The sequence below is a fragment of the Ambystoma mexicanum genome, chromosome 4q (genome assembly GCF_040938575.1).
Source record: "Ambystoma mexicanum isolate Mex_15411 chromosome 4q, UKY_AmexF1_1, whole genome shotgun sequence".
In the NCBI taxonomy this organism is placed as follows: Eukaryota; Metazoa; Chordata; class Amphibia; order Caudata; family Ambystomatidae; genus Ambystoma; species Ambystoma mexicanum.
In genome coordinates this window covers 524258115-524270735 of record NC_090928.1, presented here as the reverse complement: position 1 = coordinate 524270735, position 12621 = coordinate 524258115, and the positions used below count along the sequence as shown (strand labels likewise).

General features: G+C 43.6%; 1 protein-coding gene and 1 long non-coding RNA gene across 2 annotated transcripts in view; one reads left to right on the top strand and one right to left on the bottom strand.

Annotated features, from left to right (window-relative positions):
• CFAP61 (cilia and flagella associated protein 61) overlaps positions 1-12621 on the top strand; it is a 2971729-nt gene that overhangs the window by 944184 nt on the left and 2014924 nt on the right. The window lies entirely within an intron of this gene.
• Positions 1-12621, bottom strand: part of LOC138467814 (uncharacterized) — a 213852-nt gene that overhangs the window by 199254 nt on the left and 1977 nt on the right. The window lies entirely within an intron of this gene.

Genomic DNA, 12621 nt, shown 5'->3' with positions numbered 1-12621 from the left:
AGCGGACCCTTACTCCAGATGAAACTGCGGTCCTCGAGAAAGGCTTTTCCTTTATTCCGATGCGAAATCCGAGCCAAATGGATCTAGAAATGGAACTCCGGGGCTTTTTCAGAAAAATACGGTTACGCGACTGTTTTGAAACCAACAGTAGTAATGTAGACAACAACGTGAATACACCATTTAAACCCAAGTCCACATTTACGCCAACATCTCATATGGTGTCCAATGAATCTGTTACTTTTGAACGCGCCGTTCTTTGGGATTTCCATTCCATTTTCTCCTCACCGGTTGACTCTAAACATAATGGTTTAGATACAACTATTGTTATCAAGCAGGCTGACAAAGGCGGGGGTGTGGTAGTCTGTGATGCTTCTTTTTATGACACCGAAGTATTGAGACAACTTGACAATCCTGATTTTTACCTCAAACTAAGAGGGGACCCCACAGAAGGAATATGGAAGGAAATTCTAGCACTTGTTACACGGGGCAAAGATGCTGAAATTTTGAGTTCCAAAGGATTCCAATTCCTTACAACTAAAGTACGAGGGCCCCTCTATTCTATATTCTTCCAAAAATTCACAAGACTATGCTTAATCCCCCAGGCAGACCTATCGTGTCCCTCTGTGGGTCTATTTTGGAACCTCTGGGTAAATATATTGGTTATTTCCTCAAACCTTTGGCTGCCGAAACCCCCATGTTTTTGTCAGACACTACCGATGCCATTGTCCACCTGGAAGGCCTACCTTTTGATCCTGTCAACAATTTGTTTATGACTTTAGACGTCGAATCGCTATATTCTAATATTCCAGAGTCTGAGTCGTTGCCTATTATGAAATTCTTTCTAGTCCTTCGCAGTGATCCGTAGCTGGTTCCTAGTGAATTCATTGTTGATTTGCTAGAAATTGCCCTAACCAAAAACTATTTCAGGTTTAAAGATAGATTTTACTTACAAGTCAAGGGAACCGCAATGGGCGCAGCTTTTGCTCCCAATTATGCGACCCTCTTTATGTGGGCCTTTGAAAAGGTCTCCATTTTTGACGATTCCAATCCTTATCAGCAATCCATTATTTTTTACAAGAGATACATAGACGATATCATCATTATTTGGGACAAAACCAAGGGAAACCATGATCAATTTTTGACATGGATTAATTCCCAAAATGACCATCTACGGTTCACTATGGCCACCAGTAATACGTCTATCTCCTTTCTGGATCTCCAATTAAAAACAAAGGATGGAATAATTACAACAGACTTGTATCGAAAAACAACTGACCGCAATACGATCCTACATTTTGTGAGTTTTCATCCCCAATCCCTAAGGGAAAGTATCCCCTATGGACAATTCCTAAGGGCTAGACGGAATTGTACCGACAAAAAGGATTTTGTGGCACAATCCAACACTATAGAGGATAGACTTTCCAAGAGAGGTTACCCTCGGCATCTATTGAGTCAGTCACGCAAAAGGGCGCGTTACCAACACCGCGAGGTACTATTGGCCAAAAACACTCATGCAAATTCGAATCACTCACGCATGGTTTGCGCTATAGCACGTATCATGCTGAGATCAAGAAGGCCATAGGCGGATATTGGCATCTGCTTCAAATGAATATAGCAGATCTTGAGCGTCCAATGTATGACTTTAAAAAGGGAAAGAACCTCAAGAGTTGGTTATCTCAGGCCAACAGGTTGCATGTTACTAAGGCACCATTAACCATTACTCAAATGTGGGACATGGAGAAGGTCACCGGCCATTACCCGTGTGGGCAGTGTTGCCAGTGTGAATTCACCACTGCCACCAATACCGTCACCATTAACCACAAGTCCTGGACACTGAGGGACCACACCACATGCAATTCTAAGAATGTGGTGTATGTGATAACGTGCCCATGTATGAAGTCCTATATAGGTAAGACATCGAGACCTATTAAATTGAGGATTTCAGAGCACAGGTCCCGCATTAGAATGCATAACTTGTCTTCTCCCTTAGTGGGTCATTTTATTGAGTACCAATACAGTTGCAAGGACTTACAATGGTGGTGCCTAGAACGTGTCTCAGGGCCTGACCTATATGCTACGGCCAATAGACTTGCCTCACTTGAACACTGGTGGATATATAATACTCAGTCATATATCTGGATTAAATGCTCAGGAGGAATGGCAATCACTGTTTAATAGGACTCCCAGATACTAGTGTTGACAGGGGAACTTGTCTCGGTTGGGAGATTATGAACAGCGATCACGTATACTCATTCAGAAGGTAATTCTATTCGTCTAGATGTAATGAGCCTTTTATGAAGCGAGATAGGTTTTCCTTGTATCATTATGTCTATTGTCAACTTGCTTTGTTTGGTTGCCATCACGATTAGTCTTGAGTCTTTCTGGGAACGTCCTATTAGTTGACAGCCTGCACCCCTGGGTCGTTACCTCATTCTGTTTTGTATCGGTTTTGAAAATGGGAATTCATCCCATTACTCAAATGGTACACTTTTCACTGGCTTTTGCTGTTGCCACGGAATGTTGTTTTTCATAAGCACACGACGTTTAGTGCCGTGAGCAGTCTAGTTGCATTTTTTCTTACTGAACGCTTGACTCGACATGCCCTACGCGCTTGACGTGCTTTTAAATGCTAGAATGGGCATCACACGGCAGCTTGTCATTTCCGGGCCTGTTTCCGCTTGTGTACGTTGGACTTTTTTCAAGGTAAGGCTGAGGACATTTTAGATGTACACTTTGAGTTAGCCTCTGCTTCAAGCACGGTTAATTCATTTTACTACCTTCCTCCGTTCCGCGTTGCGGTCTTGACTTGTCGGCGTTAATGAGGTCACTTATGCCATTCATTCTTTCCACCGCAGTGTGTACTGAAAGCTGCCGCGTCCCTCGACGACTGTTTACACGCCGCTTTCAGGTCAGGGTTCTCAGCGGAGCAGATTTTCGTTCCGCTTCAATTTCTCGTTTGTTCTGGGGATCTGTGTTAGCAATTAACATTCTGTGTGTGCACGTTCAAGTTCTTTTTGGAACGGTTTATCCGGTAGGCACTTCGACCGTATGCTATGGGCAACTGGAGGCGGCCATTTGCTTTTAATGCATTATTGTCAACTTTACAATTAATTAGTGCATTTTAACTACAGCACCTTGTGAACATTTGCTTCACAGCCCTCCAATGGACTTATCCCTACACAGCTGGAATATTGAGGCCTAACTAAGTTGGCCTCCACTGTAACAGCAGAAACAGCTACATTGGTGGCACTTCCTCGGATGCTGCTCAAACCACACTATTTCTTCTGATCCATAGAAAATCGTTCATTTTGGAACCGACTTGACTCTACATTGGTGAGTTTAATATTCGGATTAATATGCATTTTTTAAATATGGCATTCTAATTGGGAGGGGCCTCTTTTCCCACTGTGCCTTTAGGACAAAAATGGTTCTACACAAAATCCCTTCCCTTTCTCTTTTTTCCTTTTTTTTTTTTTTTTTTTTTTTTTTGCTTCTTTGAATACATTTTTCTTATATATCCATTTTTATATGTAGCTGAACTTACCATTTTGGATACTTCTTCTTCCTTGTATATAAACCATTGGAGATAGTCTCATGTGTGATTTTACACCCTTGCTTTTAGGTCTAATTTACAGAGATCTAGTCTTTGGCACGGCCCGATTAATAGTTCCTGGACTTATCGACAGGATCCCGGGACTAGCCTAACTGGTTGAGACTATGGTAAATACATTTTCTCCCATATTATTGTTTAGACCTCATGACGCATTTGAGCTACGGGGAACACGGGTAAGGCCCTTTGGGTTTCATTCACAGATCATCCACTTTTATATGCTTACTTCCTATATTGTTGATGCAACTGTTCTGATTTTCTGACTTTTTTCTTTTTCCTTTTGTGTTTATATTTTAGGTGTATTTTATATATTGCTAAGTGTTTAGTCTTGTTTCTTAGATATATTGTGTAAATAACGACACAGATGAACTTCAAAGAATTATGACGCCTATGGGAATGCCACGTCCTGATGAAGATGGATATCATCTGCTTTCTAGTTAGATATGTTTTCTCCATCGAAACTACCACCTTTAATTGTGGCAGGTCTATTTTACTGTATGTTACATTGTTCTTGTCCTGACACAAGAGTAGTCGACGCACAGCATCCCTTGGCTAATTTTAGCGTTTTTTTCAATGATGATGTGTTCATGATATTGTGCAGTGGTGTAACTAATTATTGCGGTTGGCTGCACGATCTATTAGTGACCAGATTGCCCTCTGCTGATTTACTGTTTGGCCCTTTTGCCTTTAAATCTGAACAGGCAATCGTGGTTTCCCTTATTGAGTGATTTTCCTCGCTCATGCGGGAAACCCCCTTTTTGGGATCAACTTTGTAGCATCTAGGTCTACTGTGATTTATTTCGCTGACTTTTTCACTTACAGCCAACAGTGAAATTAGTATTTAGTCACTTTACACGATGCACTTTAATATTGATATATTAATGTTGTTATCTTGCACATTTTGTATAGAATTTCAGATGATTTAATACTTATTTTAACAAGTACAAATTCTAATAAATACAGTATTTTTAATGACCGTTTTGTTCTTAGTGGATTGATCTGCGGTGTCACCCTTGGGGGTCCTTCCCCGTTTTGGTGGTCTGATTGCGACCTTTTGAGTGTGTATAATTAGTTCCGCTGGCCTGACCTTCGTTTATATTGAATCAGATGAGCATGCAGATGACTCTTACAGGCAATTAATGGCCAATATAGTGGATTATCCGGGATGGAGCAGACCTGCCCTCTCATTCGAACCGGATGACCTCACAGATATCCTGGACAAAGGTCCTCTAAGGGATCCTATCCTACCCTTTCATGTCATTTGTCAGAAGAGAGTAAGTGCTAATTGGAAAGCACCAGAATCAAGTCCGGCAGTAAATTAGAACATAATAAAAAAAATACTGACAATCAAGTAGTGACCCCAGCTACTTGTCAAAACACCCTACCCCAGAAATTCTGATGGTGCAGGCAGCAACCGCTACCTCAAAGCAGGCTGCTTATCCGACCACCCACCGGATCGGGATAATAAACATGTAGACACCTGGTCTAGGAAAGTCTTTTTTTCTGCTCGGTCCATGGCTCTCCAATCAGCCAACTCCACATGTGCCCTGGCAAAATTTACTTACATTCTTTGGGACTGTATATCCATGGCAGCTGAACACATTGCCGAAGGGGAGGAAAGAGCTGGTTTCTTGGCCATTGTAAAAGATGGCAAAGAGACCCTTTGCAAGTCTCTTCAGTCGGGTTTAAATTCTGCTGCCGTCATCAGCAGAGCCATGGTGGCAAGCACCGTGATATGCAGGTTTGTGTGGTTACGGAAGTCTGGATTTGCACCGGACAAGCAGTCTAGACACCTTAATATGCCTTTTGACGAGTCTCATCTTTTTGGCTGCAAGGCTGACGAAAGTTTTGAGAAGCAGCAGACCTCGAAGGTGACAGCAAAGTCTTTAGGTGCCGCTATTATGCAGCCTCAGCCCTTTAACTCTAGTGGAAAGTCTTTCAGGGGTAGATCTTTTAACTTCTACCCCTCAGTAGGAAGAGTGAGAGGAATGTCTGGTCAAAGAGGCCAAAGAAGATTCCTTCATGGTGGGTGAGGGAGAGGTGCAAAGCCCACCCAAGCAGCAGCATTTTTACCTACAGCCACTGCTTCAGCCGCCTCAAAACCTCTCTGAGGTCTTGCCTCACTATACCCCAGTGGGAGGCAGACTGTCTCAGCATCTGAAAGAATGCTGGGGTATTACTTCAGATGCTTGGGCATTACAAAGCATAGCCCAAGGTTACTGCCTCCCCTTCATTCAGAGACTTCAGGATCAGCCGCCGGGGAGCCATTCTTTAAAGGTTCCAGATCTTTCCTTGTGCAGGAAATGTTTACCCTGCTAGAGAAAGGTGCTATAGAGCCAGTGCCTGTAACGGAGAGGAACAAAGGATGATTTTCTCCATATTTCCTAATACCCAAGAAAGACCAAGGATTGAGACCCATCTTGGAACTGAGATACCTGAGCAAGTTCCTCAGGAAGGACAAGCTCAAGATGGTCACACTTTCTCAGATCCTTCAGGTCCTCCAACTCCTGGATTGGATGGTATCATTGGACCTTCAGGATGCTTATTTTCATGTGCCAATCCATCTCAAGCACAGAAAGTACCTGAGGGTCGTGTTGGCGGTTCTCATTATCGGGTTTGAGTTCTGCCATTTGGGCTGACCTCCGCCCGTGGCTTTTCAACCAACGGATGGCGGTGATGGCAGCGAGTCTCAGGAGAGTTCTGGATAAATCCTTGAGAAAGTCTTCGCCACGCGAGGTGAGGGCTCAAGACATTCTGCAGATGGTCACCAAATTTCAGAGTGCCCAGCGTCTCCCAGCCTTCGACTTATTGAGGTTGCTCAGCCTCATGGCATCCTGCATTTTTCTGGTGCCAGAGGTTCGTCTGAGAATGAGATCTCTTCAATGGGATCTCCGGACACAATGGTCTCAATTCTCTGGCAACAAGTCAGACCTACTTCAGATTCCAATCAGGGTTGCACATGATCTCCTGTAGTGGGCCTGCAAGGACAATATTCTGAAGGGAGAACCTTTTCAGCAACAATGGCCGGAGATAACAGAGTCAGATGCCTCACTCACGGGGTGTGAGCCCACACCAATGATCTGACATTCAGCAGTCGTTGGTCTCCATCGGAGTCCAAACTACACATCAATCTTTTGGAGCTGAGAGCAATCACACTTGCGCTGAAGGCTTTTATGCCCTCTGTATGGGAAAAGAATGTGGCCATGTACTACCTGTAAGGAATGCATGGTATCAACAGTAAAACAGACAGAAGTGGCGGCCACAGTTCAACAGTGTTTATTGGACTTTAAAAAGGGTTGAAAAACGCCTATCTAATCCTAAATCTAAAGATGGGAGGAAGCTACGACCATCAAATAATAACGCAGTCCTAGTGGTGTCGTGTCAGAATAAAAGGGCCTATACTAATAAACCTATTGTCAATCTTTGCCTCTAAATATAAATAGTGGGGGAAACAATGTTATGAAAAAGAAAGGTGGTTTCACAAAATATGTCAGAATATTCAGGCCGTTGGCTTCCCTTCCCTGTGTTTTCAGCACAGGATAAGGCGGTTCACTCGAGCTTAGCATAATATCTGGCTTTTCCAGCATGAGAATACAGTTCAATCATTAGCATTAGGGCAATCTATGCCCAAGTATTTTTTTACCAAAACAAAGTCTCTTCATTTAGAAGGCCTGATGCGAGAAATAATCAATACATTATTTTCCTCTTTCAGGTTTTCATAAGCACTCAATTTCTCGGGTGATTCACTATTCACCCCGGATCCCCCTCAGCCGGGCTCAGATCCCTTTTTTAACACAATTAGTCTCCCTCATCCGGATTTGGACCAATTTCAGCTTCACATGCAAGTTCTTAACAAAAACTTGCTGTAACAAAAACTCTTAGCTGATCTCCCTATGCCGGGCTTGGGCCAGCCTCAGTGCTCTTTCTATCCTTACTATCGAAGACTTTCAGATGTGTCCTGGGTTTTTCTTGATCCACGGCAAGACCACTTCGATTTCACAATTACTTTTCTTGTTATATTTGCCACCTCTCGATTGGATACCTGGAAGAGACTTTCAAATGAGCACAGACCACTCTGTCTACGGTATCGTATCTTGGCTTCAAAGTTCAATCACTCATCTGCTGTTCAATTATGTTCACGTCGCTTACCACATGCACTTCATACACTGTTCTCTTCAGTTTTCACTATACAATGTTGCTGCTTGAAATGTTTGCTTCAACACAGACCGGTCTGGTGTCACTCTCCCCAACTCACGAGCTGTGCTGACTTCACTGGCGCTGCTTTGCTGTAGGACAATACCACGGCGGGAAACGATTATCCCCGCCTTGACTATCGACGTGGGAGAGCGCCGGGTACCTCCGACACACAATGTAGGTTTCTTCAGCTTTGATTCCAGGTCTTACATTTCTTATTCTCAAAGGTACATGAAAGTCAGTCTTTCGCTGAAAAGATCAAGGGTTCTTCCCTCCTAGCAACCTTCTTCGGTGTTGCCATCTTTCGCCTTGTATTAAAGTGCCATATTACAACTGCTGATTCATTGTGTGCTTTGCTTTGCTCAGAGTGTGCTTTCGTGCTCCGCCTTTTATCCGTGTTGGTAAGTGTGATGAAAGTCAGTGTGTGTAATGATCAGTAATTACCTGACCATGCCTGACCATTGTATTGGAACATGTCAGGTATATGGCTTGGGTGTTAGTTTATTTTCTCTCACAGTGAGTTGTCCGTGAAAAGGTGTTTGTGTTGGAAAAGCGGCGGGGGGTCTAAGCTCCTAAGTATCCTACCTGGTAGGATGGGGTAAAGGTGTTACAGCAAACGGGATACAGCATCTCGCCATCCAGTGTCCCACTTCCACTCCCCAAGGACCCCTCACCCAGGTGATCCTCCCACACTGGTCCACCACCAGGAACTGTATCCAAAAGCGATGCCCGGGTCCTGGCCACCTGGATGACAGATCCCCAGGGTCTACCGGGTGAGACACCTTCAGGTTTCTCACATACCTCAACAAGAGAGTAGGTGTAGGGTCACTACCACTGTGTGGAGAAGCAATGCAGCTCTGGTTCTGGGCAATTCAAGAAGGAATCTCCCTATCAGCAATTCACTTAGCCGGAGAGAACACAGCAGCGGACACTCTGATCAGGCAGAGCACAGTCTCCCACGAGTGGGAACTTGCTCAGGAAGTCCTTCAAGAGATCTTCACCCTTTGGGGAACCCCTCAAGTGGATCTGTTTGCAATCAGTGTCAACTGGAAGTGCAAACTTTTTGGCTCCAGGGAATCTCCTCTAAGAGGAGCTCTAGGAGACGTGTTCATAGTGGACTGGGAGTTTCCACTCCTGTGTATTTTTCCTCCAGTCCCCGTCAGTCCTCGCATGATCAGGAGGTTGAGAAAGTTTGGGAAATCTATGATCCTAATTGCCACGGATTGGGCTAGGAGGATCTGGTACCCGGACAATCTGGCCTCCAATATGTGTTCCACAAAGAGAGGACCTTATCTCGCGAAAGGAGGGTTGGGATCTCCATCCAGAGGTAAATGCACTCAGCCTTCATGCATGGTTTCTGAGAGGCTGAGGTATACGGATTGGGACATCCCGAATGACGTAATGGAGATATTGGTTTTGGCCAGAAGGCCAGAAACTGAGGCTTTGTACCACTGCCGTTGGAACAAATTCTGCAGCCGGTGCAGGGACAAGAATGTGGACCCTTTGCTATGCAAAACACCAGAGGTGTTATCCGTTCTGCTCTACTTGGCCAATCTGGGGCTCCAGGTTGAGGCCATTAACTGTTATTTGGCGGCGCTTTCCATCTTCAAGCGCTCGTCTGAGGAAATTCATATTTTAAGATACCTTTGGTGATACAATTTCTGAAGGGACTCACTGATGTGTTCCCTCCATCTCGTTTTCAGGTTCCCGTTTGGGACCATAATTTTGTTTTAAAGTTTTGTATGTGTGCACCATTTGAACCGTTCCATTCTTGTCCCTTAAGACTACTAACAGTCAAAGCCATCTTGTTGGTAGCGCTAACATCAGCCCGTAGAGTGAGTTGCAGGCACCATCTTCTAAACCACCCTTTACAGTATTTTATAAGGACAAGGTCGTTCTTAGGGTCAAACCTTAATTCCTACCTAAGGTCACACCAGATTTCCATTTGGGACAAAAGATAGTGTTACCTACTTTCTACCCTCCACCTCGTCCTGGCAAGGAAGAGGAGGGACTACACAGACTTGACCCACGAAGGGCTCTGAGTTTCTACATTTCAAGGACGTCAAAATTGCGGCTGGAAGACCAACTGTTCACACGATACACTGGTCATGAGTTGGGACAGGCTGTAACCAAACAGCCCTTATCCAGATGGATTATTTGAGCCATTTCCGAATGCTGTAGGTAGGTCTGGAAAGATCCCCCAGAAGGCTTGAGCGCCCATTCCAATAGGGGCATGGCTACTTCTTCTGCTCTGCAAAGAGGTGTTCCTATAAAATAAAATTGTCAGGCAGCCACTTGGACTACAATTCATATTTTTACTAAGCATTACCTCCTTGAGTCCAACTTGAGTCAGGATGGAAGCTTTGGGAAAGCAGTCCTTCATTTCGTTCATGACAATCCCTGATTGCAAAATTCTTACTCCATCCTCCAAAACAAACACTGCTTTGGGAGTCTATCAAAAGATGAGGAATACGTGGGAGGACACATTCCATTTGAAAAACAAGTTACTTACCCGTGGTAACGTTCTTTTGACTGGATGTTCCTCCCACGTATTCCTCATTGCCCCTCCCAGCCTACCCTGCAGTAGACTCTCCTTGTTGTTGCAGCTTATGCTCCTTCAGAGTCTAGTATGGTAGAATCTGCTTTAATGAGGGTAGTTCTACTTAAGAATGACACAAAAAAACAGAACTGAAGCCAACGGGTGCTGCACATGCTAAATATACCTTTGATAACATCATCCTTGAGATGGAGGACCATGAGGGACATCCAGTCGACTGCATCGACGCACAGCGCCTATGCTTAAAAAAACTTTTCCGAAGCAGCTGAAGCTAGATAGTGGAGATATCAAAAGATGAGGAATACGTGGAAGGAACATCCAGTCGAAAGAACGTTACTAGGGTTAAGTAATTTGTTCTTCTTTACAAGAAGTGGCGTAGTTTTGAGTAGTTTAGTGCTGATTCGGATCCTACACAAGATGTTACGTGCATACATACAAAATCGCCCAAACTGACTCTGCACGTTCATTGTTGTCACATCACCACTGAAAAAAGTAAATGGCAAGCCCTTTGTAGGTTTGAGCAATGTCCCATTGATAGAACCCTCCATTGATTCCAAGCCTTCAGTGAAATCATACCCAATTAAAACCGTAATGCGGCCATTGGGACACAAAGAGGCATCCCCAGGGCTTTTTTTTCCATATTAACCCTTCAATTGTGGTGCAATTTAGTTCCCGTGTCAGAAATGATAATCTCTTGGCCTTATAGAAGTGATGGCACAATTTTTTGTTTATAATAATTGACAAGGGGTATAATAGTACATCGGCAATGCCTTGCATGTAACCATTTTAACTGGGAAACACTCATTTGGGCCTTTGTTTTAAGATTAGTCAACAACACCAGACTTCTTTGGGTTCCCACTAAAGAACATCCATAAATGTTCAATTCTAGATGATGGTGTTACTACTAAACCGTCAACGTTCCACTTGAATTTGTAGGGCGTGTTTGAGTTGAAAGTTAACCTTAGTATGACTGTTTTATTAGTATCAATGACCAGTTCATTTTCCTCAGGGTATGACACCATGGCATTTATTAGCCGTTGTAGTCCAACCTGTGTATAGTCTACTAAGATGATGTTGTCTGCATAGGCCATAACGGATAGCCTTAGGTCTCCAAGTTTAATTGGGACAAAGGCTACATTTTTTCCAAACATTGCAGTACGCCAGCCAGGTAGAGGTTGAATAGACAAGGGGCCAAGACGCAGCCTTGTCACAGGCCACAAATGGTTTTTAAATCTTTTGTCAATTGCTCCAGCCCATTCAACCTCACCTGTACTGATAAGTTAGTATGAATGCAAATCAGTATTGCCAGAAGCTCTTCCGGGATGTGCCAACCACGCAATTTAACCCATAACCTGTCCCGATTGATGGTGTCAATAGCTTGTGATAAGTCGATCACTGCAGTATACATAGGCGTCTCACCGCCATTTCTAGTCATTTCTTGCCAGCAGTTGACTACAAAGCCATGTATATCATTTCCCATCCCTCTGTGAAACCCGGTCTGCATATGGTTGAGAGTCCCAACTGTTGTGATCCAGTTCTCTATTTCTGCTAACAGCAGAGATGCAACAATCTTGCTTTTTGGGTCGAGCAGAGCTATCAGACGATAGTTAGATGGAGCAGATCTATCCCCTCTTTTATAAATGGGTATGATCACCGATTTCTGCCATGAGCTCACTATATCTCTCTACAGCTTTATATTGAAAAATAGTAAATGCAAAATAGACACCCAATGCAGAGGGTCAATTTGCAAGATACGGTTGCTCAGCCCATTCAGACCAGGTGCAGATGAACTAGATGGAGCTCTTATTCGATCTTCTATATCCTCAACTGAGAAAGAAAGAGACCACAGACAGTCAGATGGTACAATTATTGTTGCTACATTTGAAGGCCTATATATATGAGCAATATGAGTGCCCCAATCCGTTTCTCTCACTGTATTAGTTTGCAGAACTTGTTTTAGCATTCACATTCTTTGAGGCAATAGTCTGTAGCATCTTTTCCCCTTCTTTTTGTTTTCTTTCAAATTTCACAGAGCACAACCAGTTTTTATACATGGATTTAGTTTATTTTTCTGCCAATGAGTATTCCAATTCATTAGCGAAAGTAGAGCCCTTTAACCTTCTAAGTTCTGCCCTCAATCTCTTTCTTTCCTGGATACAGACATCATAACAAATCCATCCAGGTTTCCCAATAAAAGACATATTTGAGGAGCATTAATGCAATCTACAAGAAATTGCGGAAAGAAAGATGGGGAAAGCAT